At 35.4% G+C, this 22,206-nt stretch overlaps 1 long non-coding RNA gene and 1 other non-coding gene across 2 annotated transcripts in view; one reads left to right on the forward strand and one right to left on the reverse strand.

The window, feature by feature from the left end:
- The window catches only part of LOC120771888, a 91,068-nt gene that overhangs the window by 52,007 nt on the left and 16,855 nt on the right, over positions 1-22,206 (reverse strand). Inside the window, exon 2 of the long non-coding RNA XR_005705009.1 lies at positions 6,097-6,119. This is a non-coding gene — a long non-coding RNA (uncharacterized LOC120771888). The remainder of the gene's footprint in view (positions 1-6,096; positions 6,120-22,206) is intronic.
- Trnar-ucg lies at positions 16,023-16,095 on the forward strand. Its single transcript has one exon. It is a non-coding gene; the product is annotated as a tRNA-Arg (tRNA).

Here is a 22,206-nt window from a genome sequence, read left to right on the forward strand (position 1 = left end):
ACTTAAGCTTAAATCGAGTGGTACAACGACTAGAGAAGTTAGACTGTTCTCAAATTAGTCTTTGGCGGAACTACTTTCCGGACAAAAAGGCCTCTCTCGTGTTTCATTTCACACTTGTCGAATGTGAAGGAGGCAAGGTACGACGCATTTTGCGGAGTGATTGAGACCTCGGACACTGCGATGTTAGCGCCATATAAGTACATTATCGTGGCTTGTTTGTGACCTGTGCCACTTACGCAGTCGCAATATACAAGTTTTGTTAGGTGGGACCGCTCTTTACCTGACTGTCATACAGCATGCTGTTGCATTCAGGCTAAGAAGGGATTTGAGTATGTCATTGCTGCGGAATGATTGGATTTCTATTGATGACGTAGAGAGGGAGGGATGTCTAGGAAGCAAGAGGCTTCTAGATAATAGGGTCAGAGTAGGTGGCAATACCGTTGGGACAATAGCCCTAACGGTCGGGAGGATTCAAACCCTAGCAAGGTAGTTAGTGTGTCCTTTCCACACGCCCAATTGGTACTGAAAAATACCTGGCATTTTCAGCGCTCTGATAAAACATGCGAACGGCAACCGTTAAAACATCCAACTTAAAATGTTTCTTATAATTTTACCGTTTAAGTCAACACGCTCTGCTTCCGACCGATAATTCTTCCGCTTTTACTGTTTATTTTGTTTTTGTATTCAGGAACTTTGTTAACAACATGTAACTGATTTAATTAAAGGAGAGTTAAAAATTTCCATGACAGCAGCCACGAAAATGTATGTTGCCGAACGCCTACACACACACACAAGTAGACAGCAATTATTGTTGACATCGAGCGCGGCAGTTGGACAAAAGAAACATACCATAAACCGTAGCGTGACTGAAATGTATAACAAGTAAAGAAGAATTAAGCCAATTAATTATCATAAATTAAGAAATTTCAGACGCGCAAGGAAAAGATTTTGCATTGATTCTTAACTCTCCGTTTCGAGAATATTAATAGCTCTCCCCTCTTGTGTATGTAAATGTTGCATTTCAAGCGCTCAGCTGCTGGCAAGCGACCTCTTATCGAATGATTAATCGGAGAAGTCTTTATCAATGAAAACGTTTAAACAAATTTATGTTCGACAATCGCTTTTGAAGGCTTGTAGACCCACAAAATGTTTGACACATGTGTATTATGGTTTTGTTCACTTAACGGTTGTTTGAAACATGTATACCCGCCAAAGGTAGAGCAAGTAAAGACCTCTCTCGACAAACAAAGACCAAACTCTATAAGTCTCTCGTTGTTCCCGTCCTACTGTATGGTGCAGAGGCATGAACGATGGCAACATCTGATGAGTTGACGTTACGAATTTTTAAGAGAAAGGTTCTGTGAATGGAAGAACACTCCAGTTTTGATGGTTTTCAATTGAGTACCAGCAATCTCTATTATAAAATGAACGATGTGAAGAAAGTTAATAGTTCTCTCTATAGCAAAAAAATCGTTTGTATAGCGCTATACAGGCAACGACCTCAAACTCAATTTCCGCACTTATGGCCCAGATGTTTCATGAGCTTCAATTAGTACCGGCTATACGGCTGTTACCGTCAAAATGTTTATCAGACACACTTTTTTGTTTATCCTTGGTGATTAACTTATGCTTTACTTTTTGGTTGTTGTTTTTTTTTTGTGACCGTATACGAATTTCGCAACATATTAACATATAGAGATTGCTGTTTGTGTATGCTTGTTTTTCGATTTATTGTTCCACCAATTTTGCCAAAAATGTATTTATAGTATACATATATTAGAGAGCATTCAGTTACTGTAGAGGATGCAAGCTTATGAGGAGTGTATTTAATCAGATTTATGTACATACAAGTATATATCTGAGTATGGCATATTCTACAGATCTATTTACATATGTGGCACTACCATAAACACATTTATGATTACAAAAGTAAGTAATGTTTCTCTCCTTTCCAGTTGCGTCATAAAAATTCAAAATGGGTAGTAAAAAAGACTTTTCGTATTTCTAATCAAACTTTACTTTATTTTTTTTATATTTATACTAAGAAATAAATGAACAAATCTGTACCATTTTGGTCGACCACTTTTTGTAATTTTTCTGCTAGAGACACTACAGGAACATACAAGTATGTGTCTTGTGGGTTAATATTGATCTTATTTGACCACACATACTAAAAAAATTTCCCTGAGATTCATTATGGTATCTCACATATCATTGCCAGTCAGCCGGATGTTTGAAAATCCTGATATCAGTTATATGGGGCTAGCCCCAAGTTTTCACCTAACTTTATCTATTTTAGGCACAAAGATACATTGGTATGAGCAAAACATGCAACATGTGGCTACAGGGTATAAAAGAAAATTATAATCGATAAAATACATAAATATCTTAACATCTAAAGTAGATGTATCCAAATTTGTTTAACTAACTTTTGACAATAATTTCTTTGCTTTTAAAAGAGTCTCCTATTCAACATGCTAAACGACAAAACGATGTCGCAACCTTGAAACAAAATGGTTTTGAAAAATCTGAATTCCTAAATTTGTTTAATAAAAAGAGGCAACAAGTCAAAATAAAAGTTAGCAAATTTTAAAATTACCAAAATGGCGCTTTTTCATAAGACTCTGTTACATTGACGAAAAATTTTTAGCAGAAAAGTTGTTAGCTATGCAAATTATGAGTAGAGTTGCCGCATATATATATTTTTAGTTGGAAAATATGATATAGATCGAAGTGAATTGTTATCTGTTTTGTTTAGGGTGTGTATGTATAAATATTTAAAATTTATATTATGTTATGTTAACTTATGTTACGTTAATTAATGTTAAATTAACTCATGATAAGTTTTAGATATGTTGTGTTATGTTAAGTTACGTCAAATTAAATTATATTAGTTTATGTTAAGCAAGCTTTTTATAAGTTAAATTTAAGTTATGTTAAGTTACATGACGTTAAGTTATGTTATGTTAAGTTAAGTTATGTCAATTCAATTTAGTTTAAATTAAGTAAAGTTAAGTATGGTTAAGTTAATTTAGGCTAAGTTAAGTTACTTTAATTTAATTTATGTTAAGTAATGTTATCATTTGTTACGTTTTGATCACTTAAACAAATAAGTAAAATTATTATAAGTTACAATATTTTAAGTTATATTAAATAAGCACATTATGCATTGGTTAAATTGTATTTAGTTACGTTAAGTTAGGTTATGTTATGTTATGTTAAGTTAAGCTAAGCTAAGTTAAGTTAGTTATGTTAATTCAATTTAATTTAAGTTAAGTAAAGTTAAGTTTATTTAAGTAAATTTCAGCTAAGTTAATTTAAGTTAAGTTAAGTTACTTTACTTTAATTTAAGTTAAGTAATGTTTAAATATGTCACATTTTATTTCATTAAATAAGTAAGTTAAGTTAAGTTACATTATATTAAGTTACGTTAAGTTAAGTCATGTTATGTCAAGTCTTGTCACGTCATGTATACAACCACTTTAGAATAAACTAAGTAACAATAATTATTATTAACGCTTGTTTTCTAAAAAAATATATGTATATTCCGTAATTGTGGTTTGACGTAAAATTTTAGCCAAAAACTAGAAGCAAAATTTAAAATTTATTTTTTATTGTTTAATATTTGTATGTAACATACATAATATATTTTTTTAATCACTTGGAAAATATTCCCTGCCAGAGCTACCAACTTAAAAATGTATAATACCCACTTTAATATTTTTTAAGTAAAAAACAAAGGGTAAAACAATTTTTTCATTAGTAAATCTAAATTTTTTCTAAAATAAAGGAACCTCTTGAAACAGTGTGTATTTGTATACGTAACGTTTTTGTTGCGATATTAATCAAAATAATAAGGTAAACAATAACAAGATAAACTGAGAGCAACATGAAAGGCAAAAAATATATAAATATATACAATAAATGAATTAATTTTATTGTTGACATCTATTTTGACAATGATAAGTAGGCATAGCTGTAAATATGAGCAAAGTTCAGTTCAATGTTTTGCTTATAAAAAATTAATAGCTGGGTTATACGTAAATATACATACATACATATATGTGCCTACAAGTGTGAATAAAGAATTACTTATAAGTATACAATATATACTTGTATATATACGACTAACTAGCCTTGCATTTTCAAACCACAAATATTGTATGTAATACATACATATGAACATACATACACTTGTGCTCACACAATTAAGCCACATAAACGTTATGGTGTACAAATTCATAAAAGTTGAGTTTTATTGATAAATCGAAAAAAAAAGTTCACAAAATTAAAAGAAATTGCTTTAACTTTATTGTACTTATAGTTTTTTAAAGGTAAATTTTAATGCAAAAGCAAAAATCTATTTTTTTCTTCATTGGTATGTATTTTTCGTGCTCATATAATTAAGCCACCTTCAAAAATAAGCTGTCAGATAAAAGAATTCGATGTTTTGTTCAAAAAAACTTGCCTTATTTAGACTAATATTTTGTTGGGAATCCCTTTTGCAAAATTACTTCCCTGCAGCGTTGGCTCATTGTACGGACCAGTGTGTTACATTGGTCCGGAGTAATTTTGCTCCATTCTTCTTTTAAAATTTGCCACAATGTAGCCTTATTTGACGGCTTTCTCGCCGCAACTGCCCTTTTAATAATCCCCCATAGATTCTCTATAGGGTTTAAATCCGGGCTTTGGGCAGGCCACTCAAGACACTTGATACGGTTCATCGCAAACCAGTCCTTAACGACCCTGGAGCAGTGCTTTGGGTCGTTATCCTGCTGAAATATCCAAGCTAGTGGTAAATTATCGGCGTAATTTCCATTTAGGTGTTCGGCTAAAATGTTTCTGTACATACTGCCTGTCATTTTGCCCTCAACTTGTACAAGTGGTCCTACTCCGCATGAAGTAAAACACCCCCACACCATGACTGATGATCCACCATGTTTGACAGTTTTTTTGGTATACCGTGGGTTAAGTTCTTGTAGTGGTGGTCACTTGACATAGGGTCTACCGTCATTCCCAAAGACATTGAATTTAGATTCATCACTCCATACCACTAGATCCCAGAATTTTGAGTCCTTTTGCAGGTGCTCTCTCGCAAACGCTAGCCTTCGTTTGATGTTCCTTTTTGTAACGATCGGTTTGCTTCGTGCAATTCGCCCATTTAAGGAATTTTCCTGTAATCTCCGGCGGACTGTCTGTGCTGATACCCGTACACCATGATTTTGCTCAATTTGAGCTCTAATTTCGCTCGAGGTCAAAAAAGGATCCACCTTGCTCATTCGTACTATCTGCCTGTCGTCGTTAGGAGTTGTCTTTCTGGGTTTTTTACGGGGCAGATTTTCAAAAGACTTATGTTTTTTAAAATATTGTAAAGCATTCTTAACCTTTCCCCTAGAAAAGGTTAAATATTCCACTACTTTCGCAATATTTTTGAACTTTTGGTAACATTCCCATATGACTCTTCTTTCACATGGAACTGTACTCTTGTTTTTACCCATTGTTTAGAAAACTTTCAAAAAACGTTTTTAAATTAAATGGAACCAATAAACGTTTCACTTTTTCAATAATTTTTTTTACACAGACCGTGATTGCAAAGATTTTGTAACACTGGCTTAATTATATGAGCACACGCGACTAGCTCAACTGCGAGTTTATTTTAATTTTTTCGCCAACCACGGTACTTATTTCTCTGAATATGATCTTAACAACTTCTCAACATATAACGGAACTTTTTTGCATACCGTTATACAAATGAAAAGCTAATACGGTGAATTTATTTTCAGAAACATAGTTTTGCTATGCAGTGGCTTAATTATGTGAGCACAAGTGTATATGAGAAGTCAATTCCCACCCTGTTTCGAAGCTCGCAGAGGTCACTGAACTTAAAATTCCCTTCAATTTTAGATTCAAAAATGTAATTGAAGATTTAAGTGATAAGATATGACATTTCAAATGATAAAATCGAAAGTATACAAGCATTATAGTATATAAGAAACACGTTATCTTTAAGTATATTGCGTAAAAACTGTTTATTGAGAAATTTTTCTAAAGCAAAGTTATGTTATTTTCATTTTTCAATAGTAAATAAAAGCTTACCAAGTTTTGTGTTGAAAGTATATCTGTAAAGAAAAAATCGATTATTTATTTATTTACACAATTTTTTAATAAAATTATAAACAAAGTTGTTTTTCTAAAACCCAAACCGAAAATGCGTTAAGAGGTTGCCACCAGTTTTAAAATTTGCTGTAAAAAATATAGAAACAATAAAATGCTGCTGAAGATGTTTCAAAAATATATAATATCAATTGAAGAAATGTCATAGAAGAGTTGCCACCTGCGCGCAATTTTTTATGCAGTAATTTTTTTCTTATTTATTAAGATAATTTAATACAACAATATATAACCCATAAATTAGACGGTGTAAAGAAAAATTTTCAACGCGCACATTTGTGAGAAGAGTTGCCACCTGCATGCAGTTTTTTTTGGAGTAAATTATTTCTTATTTATTATGAAAGTTTAAAATTACCATAAAACCCATAAATTAGTCGGTGTAAAGAAACATTTTCAAATCGACATCGAAGAGTTGCCACATATTGGCAAAATAAAGTATGTATAAGAACATGGAGAGGGAACTAAACAGATTTCATGTAGCTTATTATTGAAGACATATTTTTGTTTAAGGGTTGCCACATTTTTCAAAATTTTAATACAGCTCGATTTAATAAAATAGTATAATACAAAAAATAACAATTGTACTGAAAATATGTACAAACTGCAAAGAATTGGACTGACGAAAATATATTGGGCAGGCTTGCCACCTGTTTTATTTTTGTTTTATTTTTGTTTTCGAATCAAATCTCTCTCTTTCACCAAACAAAGACTACATTCTATAAGTCACTCATCATCCCTGTCCTACTATATGGTGCAGAGGCTTGGACGATGACATCATCTCATGAGTCGGCCTTAGGAGTGATCGAGAGAAAGGTTCTGCGAAAGATTTATGGTGCTTTGCGAGTTAGCCACAGCGAATATCGCATTCGATGGAACGATGACATTGACATAGTTCAGCGACTTAAGAGACAGCGACTTCGATGGCTAAGTCATGTCGTCCGAATGTGTGAAAACACTCCAGCTCTGAGAGTATTTGAAGGAGTACCCGCCGAGCGAATTTACAAAACCATATATTTCAATCATATAGCTTCTGACACATGATACTCGAAGTAACAGAATTTTTAAAATCTAAACAAAATAATGAATACAATATTATGACTCAATCAGGGAAATTCCACTATTTATTTGTTTATTATATTTTTTATTTGCCATTCGAGCCGCACAAAATCAAATTCATTGCCTAAGCAGCAAATTCAATAAGCAACTCCATAAATGCAAACACATTCATACATACATACATACATAGATATAAATATTTGCATACAAAGCATTCCATTCACTTCAAAAAACACAAGCAGTGTGGCAACACAGGTGCAATGTTCAATAGACACAAATTCTCATACATATGTACATGTAGATACGCAAGGCAATAAAACCGACTACTGTGAACAATCCTCGAACAGGAAAACAACAACATTGCGCTGTTAACATTTCTACCGTAACGCGAGCGCGTTGTGGGCGGGTCCCACAAAATATGGGTGTGCGCCGCGGCATTGTCCGGCAGCCGCCACAGAAGCAGGTTGGCATGCCGCAGTCAATTCGCACCTTTAATTCGTTATTATTGCGGCAATAAAAAGACACTGTTATTATAGCAAAATATTATTTGTTTTCTTTTGTGCCGTTATGTCGCTGCGCCTTGTGGACTTCATTATTTTTCAATGTTACTTAATTTTTTTTCCGTGTTTAATTGGCGGTTGGCGCTGAGACGGTTGTCGTGGTAATCGATGGTGGCTTTTAATTACATTATAGATGGAATGCCGTGTGAAAGTCGTATAATATTTAAGATGCTTAATACTATTTAACAGAAAATGTTATGTAGAGTGATCCAGAGGAACCTCGAATCCTTACTTTTGTGAAGAAGAAAACATAGGAATTTCAAATTTAATGAGGAATATTTATTATCATTCGAAGGAATATTTCTTGTTATTTATTTTTTGAAGATAATCTTTTTCAAATGTTGGCCGTGGGCACGTCTCAGTTGGTCCATCCGTTGAGTCCAATTTTCGATGACTCGTTCGAGCAATTCGACTGGTAACTGGCGAATGACACGTCAAAGGCTGAATCGGGATTGTCCGCATAGATTTTAGACTTTACATAGGAACAGAAAAAAATCTAACGGAGTGATATCACACGATCTTTGAGGGCAATCGACCGGCCCAAAATGTGAAATAATGAGCTCACCGAAGTTTTCTCGTAATAAAAAACTTGATTGATGCGATGTGTGCAGGAAGTGGCGTCGCCTTGATGAAGCCAAATGTTGCCGAGATGACGAGCTTTAATTTCAGACATCAAACAGGTGGTTATCATGGTGCGATAACGGTCGCCATTGACGGTTACGTTCTCACTGGCATCATTTTTGTAGAAATACAAGCCGATCCACTGGCCCACAAACCACACCAAACCCTTGTTTCTTTCTGGATAAAATGGCTGCTCTTGAATCTCTTCAGATTGCTCTTTGTCCCAAATGCGGCAATTTTGCTTATTTACAGAAATGGACCTCATCGCTGAACAAAATTTGGCTGGAAAACGTCCTATCTTCTTGAAACTTTTCAAAGCCTCATAGAACGAAGCGATGTCCCTTGGGAAGGTGGAGCGGCTTCAGATCTTGCACAAAGTGTATTTTGTACGCTTTCAAGATCCCGACGTAAAATGCGTCATGTCGTTCCATATGTCAGTCCGAGTTGTTGCGAACAGTGCGGTATCGACTCTACACGGTCTTCCGGAACACTCTCAGCTACGCCTGCTATATTTTCTTCACTGCGTGCTGGACGTGGTCTATGCGTGGAATATTATCCAATAATGAATGTTGGCTCTCAAGATGGGTGATGGTGGTGCGAATAGTATGCACAGTTGGCCGATTATGTTGATCATAAAGACAAGCGAAGTGCCCGAAGCACATTCTTTACAGATACTATTTATCAATCTCAAACTGTTTATTGAGACTATAAAGGAACATCCCGTAGATCAACCAATAGTGTTGCCTAGTTTAAACAATTCACGGCTTCCTTTCATTTCCGACTCTAGACTGTCTTGACTTTTAAACTGTCATCTTTTTAGTGGCACAGACAATTATCTAGTCGCATTTCTTTCTCTAGTATTCTTAGCAACAAGTCGGTCGCTCTAGTTACAACAAAAAGCTTTTAGTTAATTTACACTTAGTTCAATGGCGTCTGAGTGCAACGCGCTCGAGAAAATCTTCTGGCGCCAATAACAAGTGTTGCTATAAATGTAAACTGTTTTTTATAATTTTTATTTTTTATATTTTCCGCTTGATTGTGCCACTTTCGCTTGACATTTTGTGACATTTAATTTTATCATGAAGCCATCGCGGCTGTCTCGCATTTTTATCAGCTCTTTTTGCTAAATTTCGCCAGACTCAGTTCATTTCTTGTTGCCTTTCTTTTAACTCAGACTTTTTGAAATTCATATATTTTGTTAAATTTTCGCGATTTTTTGCATTGAACCGTTATGTGATAGCCTTCAAAGCGTTAAGCAGATCTTCTTTAATCCTGCTGCTGGAAGGTTATAAAAATATTAATCCGTTTGAAAGTCTGTATTCAAAGATACATAAGTGTGTCTGCGCTGCTGTTCACCGAGCCGGGAATAAATCTGGGTGCAACGTGTTTTTGGTTTCAACACGTGCCATGAATTGCAGACATTCTTCTTCTTTGTTTTCACTTCATCATACTTTGAAAGGTAAAAGTTGGACGAAGATGAGTTTTATTATTAAAATCGTTTGATGATCTTTTGGTATGGTTGTGGTATGTAGAAATATGGTTTTATAATTTAACGGTAATTTTGTAAAGTGTTTTTGTTAAGAAGTAAAAATGTATAAAACGAACCGAGACTACACTTTTCCCTGCTTTAGAGCATAGTCTATAGCATAAAATGATAATGAGGCTATTTTCTTAGAGTAAATACCAACTAATTTAACAAAGGCTTGAATAATAAAGTGTTAAAATGGATGGGATCCATGCTCCCTGCCTTGAAAACCAGATACGTACACTGTTGGTAGTTACCAAATTTTTGCTAGATCTCTTATAAAAACTGAAACAGATCTCTTGTTTTCCCTTATAAAGCCTTCATGGAAACATGGTTCAAGTCCATTGATTTGAAAAGAAAAACTCCTGTGTTCAAACTTATAAGTTTATAAAACGCTTAGTTGTATTCTCGCCAGTTCCGTGGGATGTCTGAAGGTATGCGCTACCAAGTGTTTAAATCTTGACCCCTCAAAAGTGGGACAGTCAAGAAGGCAGTAATGAATTGTTTCCACTTCATCTTCCTTTATACAGCTTCTGCAGTTGGCGTCTGGTAAGATTCAAAGCCTTACAGCAGAGACGCCAATAGGGCAATGACCTATTAAAAGCTCTACAACTAGGGAGAGGCTAACCTTACTAAGGGCAAAGAGATCACCAGACCAGTCTTATCACAAAGAGACTCGATGTTTTTGATAGCAAGGTTAGGCACTACTTGACCAAACCTGAACGTACTGTTTATTGATTCAAGTTTAGTAACGCCGCCCTGCTACCTGAGTGGATGGCCACTTCTGTGAAGGAGGCTGCATTCCGAAGCAGTAAGTCTACAGCGATTCTAATGGCTGCAACCGCAACTTGGAAAACAATGCAATTATCAGGAAGTGTGAAGCTGGAGTAGATAGAGAGCGCCTGACAGTAAACCCTCCACCAACTTTCTCCTTTGACCCTAAGAAGCTCACTGCACCTCTTCACTAACGGCTTCTTCCCAGCCACAACTCCCTCGCCGGTATATGCGATAATAACCTAACTACATTTTGGTATCGATGTTGGAAATATTATTTTAGTAGATGATCGGGGATCCTTACCGAAGCTTCTGTCTTTTTTTGCCGCAAAAAGGAAGAGCTAACTAAGTCTTTGGAAGTCACAACCATTGCATTTTTAAAGCAGCGGGATACATTCAAGGACAAAGAAATTTGGTGCCTTATGAATAGTAGCCAAGAAACGTTGGAACATGATTTTGCATGACAAATTTGCATCGGAATGTGACTGAATCCGTAATGACTATATGACTTGAATATCATGATAGGATCATTAATGGGAAATTATACCGACAACAACTCATAAAATTGAAGCAAGCGAAAAGCAACACTCGGCTTCATGTTGCAAGACCGTGTAAGAACTATGTGAAAAACAGCGACAGCGACGGTCGATGCAGGCAACTGTCACTGAAATACGGTTCTCAGTAGAACAGAGAATCAAATGATGGATGATGGAGTCATGTGTAGAGGTTCACGCAAGTGTGGAAACTTCTCTCATTGCCATTCACTTGTTATTCTTTTACACATGGCTCAAGCAGCTCACGACTTTCGGTCTTAGATCAAATATCCCTCCACAGGGTTGTGCGCTGGGTTTGAGACCAGCCACGTAAAAAGCGCCCCAATGAAAACTAAACAACAGCCTCGCGAGACAACCCCACATTTTGAATCGAAGATTGACTTGAATAATTCTTGGATACAACAACGAAAACAACTAGTGAACACCGTGCTACCATTTTCCTCTGCATGAATTCAGCGGATTTGAAAGACCAGCAACGGCACTAACTTAAATTGTTCGTAATTCGATTTCATTAACTCCGTTATGCGTTATATAAATGGAAAGATACTTTACAATGTTGATTTTCTCATTAAACCTGCTAACTTTCGCGATTTTTGAAAGCGAATATTTCAACTCCGGAGCAATTTTCTAACTCAATTTCCGATCGGAGCGATAGCTGCAGAACAATAACAATAACAATAGAAACTGTTTTATGCCAACGTTAAAATGCTTAATGGGCGCGCAGACAACAAATTGAGAGACAACAACAACAACAGCAGCAACAATTTGGATTTCAATTTGCGACTTTGTAAATATGAGCGCTATAAATGTCTGCGCGTGTGTGTGTGTGTGTGTGAGTACATGAGGCAAATGACGGAATGACTAAACGACGCTTAACAAAATGCCCCAACAATGCGACCACCAAAGGCGTATATCAGCAGCAACAGTAACGGCAAAAACAGCAACAAAAACAACCAGCATAACAATTACTTGTTAGCTGTTGACTGCAGACGGTCGGCAATTGGCTGGGTATTTCCTAACAAATTGCTTCCTTAATACGCGTACGGGAAATTACGACGACGCGAACGATGAGCGCCAACACATTCAGAGGTGCGGCTAAAATGCTAATAAAATGGATGGACTACACGTTGAGCACCGCTCAGCGCCATAATGGCAATTGATGGCAAGTGTGTGGTTCCATGATGACGTGCACGCTCGCACACCTTGTGGCCTTAATGACCGACCAACGTGGCCTAGTACGTGACCCGTGGCGGCTAGGGGTGCTGTTATGCCCTTAAAGGCCGCCAAAGAGCGATTGCCACTGTCTGATTGACTTCGTTCACGGCTGTTGGTGCATGTGAGTTTTGGCCAACGAATTCGAGGTGGCGAAAACGAGGCGCAATTGCAATGTAAAACAAGAAAAAACGTTAACTTCGGCTGCACCGAAGCTAATATACCCTTCACAGGTGCATTTCTTTTAGTAACTATGTGTTCAGTTTGTATGGAAACTATATGCTATAGTCATCCGATCTGAACAATTTTTTCGGAGATTACATTTTTGCCTTAGAAAATAATCTATATCAAATTTGGTGAAGATACATTGTCAAATGTGAAAGTTTTCCATACAAGAACTTGATTCCAATCGTTCAGTTTATATGGCAGCTATATGTTATAGTGGTCCGATATCGGCCGTTCCAACAAATGAGCAGCTTCTTGAAGAGAAAATGACGTTTGCAAAATTTCAAAAGGATATCTTAAAAACTGAGGGACTAGTTCGTATATATACAGACGGACGGACGGACGGACAGACAGACAGACAGACGGGCATGGTTAAATTGACTCAGCTCAACATACTGATCATTTATATATATACTTTATAGGGTCTCCGACGCTTCCTTCTGGGTATTGCGAACTTGGTGGCAAACTTAATATACTTTATGCAGGGTATAAGGAAAAAAAATGAAAAAAACAGTAAAATTATAAATCACTTACATATAGACCCTTACACATAGACCCTCAGTCATTCGCGCTTTTATGGGAATACAAAAAATTAAAAAAAAAAATGAAGTAAACAAAAAAGCAAAAAACACTACATTCATAAATACATGTTTACATACACGCACACACACACAACCATGCATGTGTCGACACACGCTCTCACACATACGCATGTAGCAGTTGATTGCGAGATAAGCAAAGCCAACGGAAATAAGCCCGCAGCGGCAGAACAGCAGAACAGCGGAACAGCAATCAGCAGAAGCAATAAAGCAACAGCAAAAACAACAATAGAAGAGCTGATTACTATAAAAAAAAGTGGATTTATTGGCTCAGGTGTTGTAAAACAGAAGACCGAGGAAGGGCGATTGAGTCTTAGTGCTGCCACTGATGCTTCGAAGTGCCGAGAACCATATGGAACATATGAAGAAACGAAATGATATAAATATGAAACATAAATTGAAGTTATTATGGATGAAATCTTATGGCTTGATTTGTTTGGTGATGATTTTTCTTAACTCGAGAGAAATAGAAAGAGAGTACAGATGAGGACTTCGTTTTTGAAAATTAAGATTAATCAAGTGACTGAAGGCTTAATAGAAATAATTTTTATGTGAAATTCAATGTCTAGTGGGAGCCTTGAATATATGAATCTTTATATCAAAGGAACACAATGAAATTGAAACACAATTCAAAGAATTTATATATTATATGCTATGAAAAAGAAGTTCAGTGAAATGTGACTGAAAAAAGTAGGAAGTAAGTGAAGCGGAACGGATTGAAACTGGAACATACTTCAACTCAAAATTTACTCTGGATATAAATTGAATGATACACTTGCGAATAAATTTCTTTATTTTCTTTCTTTTTATATCCATAAGTGGAACGATTTGGAAATAGAACATAAATCAACGAAACGTATTCTTTGTTTATAAATTGAATGGTATTCTAACAAATTCAAAACAATAATTTAACTCAAACCAAGATAAGTTCTAAGAGGTAAAAAGTGAAACATATTGGAAATAGAACATACTTAAAAAAAAAACAACTGCATATAAATTGAATGACACACTTACAAAAAAAACATAATAATTTTCACTAAGATTATCTAAAATTTTTATGCTAAAAAGTGGAACGAATTGGAAATAGAACGTGCTTCAGCGAAAACTGTATTTTGGAACTAAATTGTATGGTATAGGAAAAAATGCAACAAAATAATTTCAGCTCAAGCTAAAAGAAATTCTTGGAGATAAATAGTGGAACGAATTGAAAATGGAACATACTTCAACGAAAACTATACTTTAGAACTAAATTGAATGGTATACAAACAAATGAAACTCAATAATGTTAACTCAAACTAATTTAAATCTAGACTCTAAAAAGTGGAACGGATGGGAAATAAAATATACAACAAGAAAATAGTAATTTGGAAGTTAAATGGTACACTAACCACTAACTGGTAATACAAAAATTCCAACTGAAACTAAGTTCTAGGCGCTAAAAAGCACACAGGAATGATGGGAATGATATGAAATGAAATGGAAAAATAATTAATTAGTTAATTATGAAACTAAACCTTTTTTTACGATTTATTTACAATAGATAATGTGAACTTTTTCAATACAAAATGGAATGAAGTGAAATTAGAATGACATTGAAACAAAATAAATGGAAACGAAACCACTTTTGGAAATAAAACTGCATTTACCATGAGTAATGTAAGCTTTTTGAATACAAAATGGAATGAAATGGAACGACATTGAATTGGAACAAACATAGGAAATGAAAAAATAGTTGGAAATGAAACAAACAGGTGGAAACGAAACATTAGTTGGCAATAAAACTGCATTTACCATGGGTGGTGTGAAATTTTTGAATACGAAATGGAACGAAATGAAATTAGAACGACATTGAATTGAAACAAAAAGGTGGAAATGAAACAACAATTGGAAATGAAACAAAATGGAATGAAGTGGAGTTAGAATGAAATTTAAATGTGAGGAACATCTGGAAATGAAACAACAATTGGAAATGAAACTGTGACTGTATTGCGCTAAATGAAGACGGCGAGTGAGGAACGAAATTAAATCGTACTTTCTCATCTCTCATCATCAAACATAGGAACGTAAAATTGACTGAATTGACGTAGAATTCCGGAATCAATTAAAATAGTGCAAATGAAAATTAATCTGAATTAAATGAAATTTATTAACGAATTCAAAATTAATAATATTGAGCTAAAATATTTTTACTCAAATTTTTTTATTGAGCTAAAATATCTTTAATCAAAAAAAAAAAAAAAAAATTTCTTTGCCTAATAATCCATTACTTCGTTAGCCTAGAAACTGTTGCTCCTAATCTAACTCTCATAATGAATTCGTTCAACTTGAACTTGACAGCATCGCAATAACTTAAAACATTACTAATCCGTTAAGAATTACGGGTAAAATGTTCATCTTCCCTGACAGCTACTTACACACTAACAAATTTATGGTTATTAATAAATATGACTTAGTCAGTATGCTTAAAGCTTAAAAGGTTTAAAATACCATTTTCAGCCTTTCGAAAACATAGATACGCCCATAAATATATAAATAACTGTGTACATAATTCTACTTATACATATGTAAACATATATTCGCAAACAACGAAATTTTGCAGTCTTTTTTCCTTCCGCCGCGCCAAATATTTTCTAGCTATCCCAAATATGCCGAAGAAGTTTGTCTGCGGCTGTTCAAACACAAGCGCGAGCGCTGAACTGTGGCATTAGTGAGAAGAGCTTTCAAGGGCCGTGTGGCCTAATGGATAAGGCGTCGGACTTCGGATCCGAAGATTGCAGGTTCGAGTCCTGTCACGGTCGCACTAGAAACATTTTTTGGCACTTTTTTCTATAAAATTTATAATAATTTAGAAAAATTACACTTTGACTCTTTTATTTGAACTTATTTACTTGTCAAATGTTATTTAGCTGAGTTTAAAGAATAAAGTGTTGTATCAATCTCTATTTTGCCAGTTTCCCGAATTTATGCCAAGTGTTTGTTCTATTCGCTACTCTTTGACAAATCGAATAAAATTAGGGTTAAACAAGTAAGGAAGGGCTAAGTTCAGGTGTCACCAAACATTTTATACTCTCGCATGATAAAGTGATAATCGAGATTTCATTATCCGTCATTTACATGTTTTTCAAATACCGTATTTTTGTAAAGTTTTATTCCGCTATCATCATTGGTTCCTAATGTATAAGTATATTATACAAAGAAGGCATCAGAAGGAATTCAAAATAGCGTTATATTGGAAGAAGGCGTGGTTGTGAACCGATTTCACCCATATTTTGTACATGTCATCAGGGTGTTAAGAAAATATTACATACCGAATTTCATGGAAATCGGTTAAGTAGTTCCCGAGATATTTTAATTTAAAAAAAAAGCCTGGGTGCAGCTTCCTTCTGCCATTTCTTCCGTAAAATTTAGTGTTTCTGACGTTTTTTGTTAGTCGGTTAACGCACTTTTAGTGATTTTCAACATAACCTTTGTATGGGTGGGCGAAGTTATTATCCGATTTCTTCAATTTTTGAACTGTATATGGAAATGCCTGAAGGAAACGACTCTATAGAGTTTAGTTGAATAGCTGTAGTAGTTTCCGAGATATGTACAAAAAAGTTGGTAGGGGGCGGGACCACGCCCACTTTTCCAAAAAAAATTACTTCCAAATATGCCCCTCCCTAATGCGATCCTTTGTGCCAAATTTTACTTTAATATCTTTATTTATGGCTTAGTTATGACACTTTATAGGTTTTCGATTTTCGCCATTTTGCGGGCCTGGCAGTGGGCCGATTTTGCCCATCTTCGAACCTAACCTTCTTATGGAACCCAGAAATACGTGTACCAAGTTTCATCATGATATCTCAATTTTTACTCAAGTTACAGCTTGCACGGACGGACGGACGGACAGACAAACATCCGGATTTCAACTCTACTCGTCACCCTGATCACTTTGGTATATATAACCCTATATCTGACACTTTTAGTTTTAGGACTAACAAACAACCGTTATGTGAACAAAATTATAATGCTCTCCTTATATATGAGAGTTAATATAACTCGGATCAATTGCGGAAGTCGGCATTGAGTAACACCAGAGCATTATTATTCTGTAGACTGCACGACTAAAAGCTATTAACACATGTCCACACATTCAATTTGCATTTATTAATTTCATTACACGGCGATTTCGGTGAAACAAAGGCGATCACAGTTCATTAATCTATTATATACAAAATCTTTGAATGAAAACGTTTTGTAACAGAACATACAAATTGTCTGGTCAATGGACTAGTCAGGGCTGCCCATGAAATTTAACGCAAACAAATTTTTATTTGGCAAACGTGCGCGGAATTCAACAAGTGTGTGGTTGGAGAGGGCAAAAGTGGACACCAATCTACAAGCAACAGTTGATTTTACAACCAAAAAATCCGTTGCCAACCAAAATTTGTGGAAAAGCAAATGGCTCGTTTGCTGTATGAAACTGAAAACAAAACACAGAAAGTCTTTGCTGGACGGGAAAGCTGCTGACATTCGAACATTTGTTGTTGTTGGCGTTTTTGCTTCCTTCATTATTCAAGCCTTTCGCGTCGCTGTAAACTCATTTTTGTTGGCGTGTTTGCGGCGTTGCTCTTGTAGCCAACTACCAGTTGCACAGGAAGGAAGTGAGCAGTGTCAAATAGCCAGCAATTATTTATAGTTAGCCTTTTTGGTAAGTGCGGACATATGTTGTAACTTTGTAAAGACAAATTTGTCACTTTTATAATATGAAAATAAATAACTGTAGTTTATTACCAAAACACAAATGAAATTTTTTTTTTAGAAATATCATTTTATGTTTCCTTTACCACAGTTTTTGAGAAAAAAGTCACTTTCGAAGTAGGAGGGATCAGCTTTTAATTGCACGACACAAACTGTTAAATTGTGGGGCTCCAACATCGACCCAAATAATAATCTGAGACTTCCATTCGACACTTGAAGTCTCCTTAATGGTACCATATGATCAAATTTGACCCGGACTGGTTCATTTAAATTGCAACCGAATAATGAATCGGAAGTAGAATCCTTGAAAATGTTGCATAAGTGTTTTTGGGGAGTCCCTAATGCTACCATTTGATCAAATTTGACCCGGACTGCTCCATTTAGGTTGCAAACGAAAACTGAATCCCAATTGGAATCCCTGAAAATGTTGCATAAGTGTTTTTGGGGAGTATATTTTATTAAAAACAAAAGTATTTCAGCGACAGAAAGCATTCAATGGAGGTCTAGAAGATATCGAAAACTAGCCTCTTCCAATTCGTCAATCCACCTCTACTAATGACGGTGACATCGAAATAGTTAAAGAAAGAGTTAGCAAAGAATTTCAACATCTCTTATGGATTGACTCAACAATTTTCGGTTAATGTTTTGGATAAAGAGGGTGTCAATACTATATTGGTACTGAAATACTAGAATCTTTTGCAAAAACGCCGAACGACATCAAGTAAAGGCCGAAAGAGAAACGCTTGACAATATAGATATAACTCTAAATTAATCAAACTCAACATTACTTGATAACGTTTATGAATATAACGTCTAAACTGTCCAACAATCTAGCGAATGGTGTTCCAAAACTAAAACCGAAAAAAAAAAATTTGCTGAAGACACTGAAGGCAATCCCAGCTGACACTTAGAGCAAGTATGCTATACAGAAATTTGGATTATTTGTGGGCATGCTTGTATTGGGTCAGGAGCTTATTTTGAAAGCGATAATAAAGGCTCTTCATAAATTATTTTCAGTCCGGGTCATATTTGATCACAAGGTGTAATTGCGTTTTGAGGCTTCCCGGCAATTAAAAAGTTCAAAGGAACGGAAGAAGCTCTGTCTAACCGAAAAAAATTGCTGAAAACACTGAAGGTAATCCCAGCTGAGATTTATGTATAACCAGTATGGTATACGGAAATTTGGATAATGTGTTGGCAGGCTTGTACTGGCTCAAGGGCTTATTTTGAGAGCAATCATAAAGGTTCGTCTTAAATTATTATTAATATGAAAAAGTAGTTCTTTCAGTCCGGGTCAAATTTGATCACAAGGTAAAATTGCGTTTTGAGGCTTCCCGGCAATTAAAAAGTTCACCGAAGCGGAAGAAGGTCTGACTGTAGTTTTTATATACTAAGGGGTCGCGCGACAAAACTGACACTTAGTCTTCTTACCCCTCAAGATAAGAAAAATAATTTCAATTTCTTAAAATGTACTTTCTTCGACAATGATTACTCAATAAATCTGTTGAATATGCAAAGACATTTTAAATATGTTTTGTTGTAGGTTTTTAAGGTTCAAAAGCACGCTCATGTCGCGCAAGTTCATAAAGGCATAACTTTTACGAGCAATCAACTTGCACAATGGGAAGCTGTTAATAATTTTTCAATAATTTCTTTCCCGTTGCTCCCGTCGACAAAACGTTACGTGGAAACAAGAACGCAAGTTTAGATGGATTTAGAAATATGATACGAATCTTTATATAGAGTGTACCCTGTAGGGAAAAAGAGAGAAAGAAATTTCTTAACCCGATATGTTTTAGACTATATTCACACTGCTCCAGAATATTAGCGTGACTTGTTTAGAAAAAATACGCAAAAAATCCGAATTTATTTTGAATTATGTTGAGCTCCAAATAAGATCCGTCATGAGTCATAGCGCACAAATATCCAAACGGCCATACATTTTTGTACTACTCTAATATTTTCGTATAATGTATGTACATGTTTGTATGTATGTATATAACCACATGCTCTGGCATGCCATCATATCTTTAATATCGATAAAATATAATTTCCGCTATCCATTAAAGTCACATACTGACAACGCACCGCTCGTCGCTTTATGGTTCACAAAAGCACTTACACATACTCATAAATAACACACACACACACACATATGTATAAGCTTTTACTTTAGCTGCTGTCATATTAATATTTATGGTTCAAAACAATCAATATTCATAGCCATACTTTGAAGCGCATGAAACCATCTTTATAGGTTAAAATTTTCTAGCTTGGCCGCACCTGAGCGTCTGAGCCAAACACACAGTGTCTAGTCAGAAAACCTACAATTGCGACGACAAGGTCTTTGGTAAGAGCACGTAGTTCAGAGAATTTCTAACGGTTTACTCTACGGTTCACCTAAGGCTAACTTCATACTAAAAATATCGGTTAATGATTTTTGAACTTCCAGTCGATTTTATACCGGAAATGTTGGTTTGAATATAAGATCTATTCACAAATATAAGGGAACTTATTTCAGACATGAAATGTCAAAAATTTTAATCATGAGTCCACAAATAACCTCAGTCATCCATATAATAAATTTTAGTTGTATTCGTCAATGTGGACTGATTGGCTTTATGGGATGTAGATGCCTACTTAAGGGCTCTAAGCTGTAATTATGGGTGACCCAAGTTACTTTTTTCAATAGCCTTTTTTGACAGATCACGAACTGAAGCCGCTCGACCTCCTCAAGAGACATTACATCGCTCTATGGGCTCGAAAAGTTCCAAACAAATCTGACGTTTTCATGCCAAATTTTGTTCCGCAGTGAAGATTATTTCAATTTCATTGGATATGTAAACTCGCATTTGGGACGAAGAGCAACCTGAAGAGATTGAAGAGCTGTCATTTCATCCTGAAAAAAAAGGTTTGGTGTGGTTTGTGGGCCGGTGAAATCATCTGTCCACATTTCTTCAAAATGATGCCGGACAGAACATAATCTTCAATGGCGACCTTTATCGCCCCATGATAAACGACTATTGAAATTGAAGATCGAGATCTCGGCGACATTTGGTTTCATCAAGACAGCGTCACTTCCCACACATCGCATTAATCAATGGATTTATTGAGAGAACATTCCGATGAGCAGATATTTGGACATTCTGGTTTGGTCGATTGTGCACAATGATCGCGTGATATCATACCGTTAGACTTTTTCGTGTAGGGATATGAAAAGTCTAAAGTCTATGCGGACAATCTCGCTTCGATTTAGGCCTTGGAGCAAAACATCACGCGCCTCATTCGCCAGTTACCAGCTGAAATACTCGAACGAGGGAACGAAAATAGAACTCAACAGATGGACCATCTGAGACGTAGCCTTGCCAACATTTCGAAGATTATCGAAAAATAAATGCCAAAGAATTTTCTTTGCACTGATAATAAACATTCCCCATTAAATTTGAAGTTTCTGTGTTTTTTTCTTTAAAAAAGTAGGGAACTTCGAAAAGGATCGGCCTTTATTAGCTCATCTGGTTCCAGAAATTGATTCTATTTCTTCGAGTTATCGTTTAGTAAATGTGAACTTGAACTTGTTACTTGAAAATAATCTTAACAAACCACTCGAAGTTTCTTCGAAAATTATTCACACTACTTCTCGTAAAAATCTCGACTTCTAGTGAAAAATGTCATGAAAAATTAGAAAAAATCGGACAAACAACACCTGAGGGTAGCGCATAGAAAATCCAGCAATAAATTATAATCATCAACTTACACAAACATATACCCACAAGACATAACAGTTTCCAAAACACAAACACAATCTTCAATAAGCGACCAAAAATATAGATTTCACAACAACAAAGTTCGAAGGACCTGTTATCAAGGCACAGCAGCCTTCAACCTCCCACCCTCGCAGTCAAACTTTTCGAAGCCTAAAAACACGTATCGATTTGTGTTCCCGCTATTTGTGGCAAGTATTTGATGTTATTGATTTTCATTGGCCAGAAAAACGGAAGAAAACATTTCCGCAGTGAAACGACGGATTTGTCGAGGCTTTCCTGGATGCCAAAATAACAACAAAGTAGAGCAAGCTTTTGAACACGGTATTAAGAGCTTACTTGTGTGTATATACATATGTATATATACGAGTATATGTATATATGTACTTCATTTACCAATAGTAAAGC

Source organism: Bactrocera tryoni, chromosome 3, assembly GCF_016617805.1.
Source record: "Bactrocera tryoni isolate S06 chromosome 3, CSIRO_BtryS06_freeze2, whole genome shotgun sequence".
Classification (NCBI taxonomy): Eukaryota; Metazoa; Arthropoda; class Insecta; order Diptera; family Tephritidae; genus Bactrocera; species Bactrocera tryoni.